Source organism: Anarhichas minor, unplaced genomic scaffold (assembly GCF_050575085.1).
Source record: "Anarhichas minor isolate MPS153535 unplaced genomic scaffold, ASM5057508v1 ptg000008l, whole genome shotgun sequence".
In the NCBI taxonomy this organism is placed as follows: domain Eukaryota; kingdom Metazoa; phylum Chordata; class Actinopteri; order Perciformes; family Anarhichadidae; genus Anarhichas; species Anarhichas minor.
This window is the reverse complement of record NW_027466454.1, coordinates 1,360,183-1,362,127: the sequence shown is the minus strand read 5'-3', so window position 1 is coordinate 1,362,127 and position 1,945 is coordinate 1,360,183. Positions and strand designations below refer to the sequence as shown.

Sequence of the window (1,945 nt, the reverse complement as noted above, 5' to 3'; positions counted from 1 at the left end):
TAAGTGCACCAGTTAAACGGAATTTCCTGTGTCGACTAATGGCATAGCCAGGTCATTTTGCCAGGTCTTAAGCCTCAAATATTTTGAGTGTACCTCCGAATACAATCATAACTGTAAGCCTGTAAAAATCGACAAAAAACTGAATGTGTGTGAACGCGCTTCAGTGTTAGGCCCTGTCCACATTACTCCGTTTCTCCTTGGATGCAGATTTGTCAAATAGAAACGATCTCCGTCCACACGGGAGTTTCAGCATCATTCTCGAGTTGATCTGCGTCCACACGGCAGCCTTCGAAGGCGGACAGCACGTGACCATTAACGTACACTGGGCATGCGCGTGACGGTGTAAACAGGAAGTGGATTGCTTGCTTAGTTAAAAAAAAAAAATACGACAGAGTAATAAAGTAGTCTTTAATAATGAAAGGTTGTATTTGATACTTAAGATCTTCCTCTAAAATCTCCCTCTATAAACTCAAACAGACACAGTTCGTGGAAAGTTTTAGAAGTTTTATTTTTCAGACGTAGTTACAGAGCTGCGGGTCTCTCGCTCTCTCTCTCTCTCTCTCACATCAAATTTACTTTAACATCAACACTTACACGTAAACGTTTACTAGATTATGGGTCCATCAATGTGGTCTCTCATTCGTTTCCTCCGTGTTGTTGATGTCTGTTCTCACTAGTAGCTCTGAACATCATGTCCGCCTAGCTAGCTTCTAAGCTAATTTTAACATTACCGCCAATGGAGAAATGCTAACCGCGATTAGCATTACAGCGGTGCGGGTCTATCTCTCTCTCTCTCACATCAAATTTACTTTAAAATCAACACTTACACGTAAACGTTTACTAGAATATGGGTCCATCAATGTAGTCAACACATGTCTCTCACTCTATTCTGCTCTTGCTTCGTGCAGGAAAGCTTAGCAGATCGCTAACAGTAGATCCGTGAAATAAAGACCATGGAATCCATAGAAGAGTTTCAAGACTTCAGTGTGAATCTTTCTTATTTGTAAAACTGTGGAAACACAATATGAAATATGGCTTTACAAACTGTCCCTATACACATTACATGAATACAAAACAATAATCCATGATATAGCCAGCATGTAACATGTCCGCCTAGCTAGCTTCTAAGCTAATTTTAACATTACTGCCAATGGAGAAATGCTAACCACGATTAGCATTTAATACAACACAAATGTTATACTAAACACGCGAATAGAATATATCTACGTACATCTTTTCATGCTTCATAAATACATACTTACAGACTAAGGTCTCTCAAGGCTACCAAACGGAAGAAGTAAAACGTTAGTGCAGCGTGTCTTGTCATTAGAATCTAAAAACAACGAGCTGCTCCATAGGGCTGATGACGGTCACGCCGCTCGCTAATCACTCCAATAACAGCTGCTACCTCCACAGAAATGCAGACTTTTACTGCACAACAGCTGCTAGCTGCTGCTAGCTGTTGTGCTAGCAGCAACATCATGTAGCTGTTGTGCTAGCAGCAACGCTTGCAATTAGCTATCCATGTTGAAATGAATCGCTGGTAGCCCAGTTTGTTTTCTTCCGGGTACGGGTCACGTGATAGTGAGTGTGACGAATCAGGGACGGAGACGTCATGGTTGCCAAGAACCAATCCAGTAGCGAACACGGGTGTGGGCGTAATTTTTTCTAAGCACATCCGTATCCCACCGTCCACACGCAAACGCAACCCCGGAGTTCTCAAATACCTCCAACCTCGGCGGAGTTTTCAGATTCCTCCGTTTAGGGTGCTCCAAAACTCCGGCGTAGTGTGGCCGCTCAGTGTAAACGTAGCAAATACGGAGTAAAACCGGAGTAATGTGGACAGGGCCTTAGTAACATAACAGACTGTCAAACTAAATGCGGGTCGTTTGTTTGTGCAGGTAGCTCTGACAATCACTGCTGAGTGACTCAAAGCTGGAAGAGT

The 1,945-nt window shown here is 42.8% G+C and overlaps 1 long non-coding RNA gene across 1 annotated transcript; it reads right to left on the bottom strand.

Moving 5' to 3' along the window:
* Window positions 1–491: 491 nt before the first annotated feature.
* LOC142945862 (uncharacterized) lies at window positions 492–1,690 on the bottom strand. The gene is made up of 2 exons (XR_012952949.1): window positions 1,263–1,690; window positions 492–1,009 (listed from the first exon to the last, which is right to left on the bottom strand). It is a non-coding gene; the product is annotated as an uncharacterized LOC142945862 (long non-coding RNA).
* Between the last annotated feature and the right edge of the window lie 255 nt (window positions 1,691–1,945).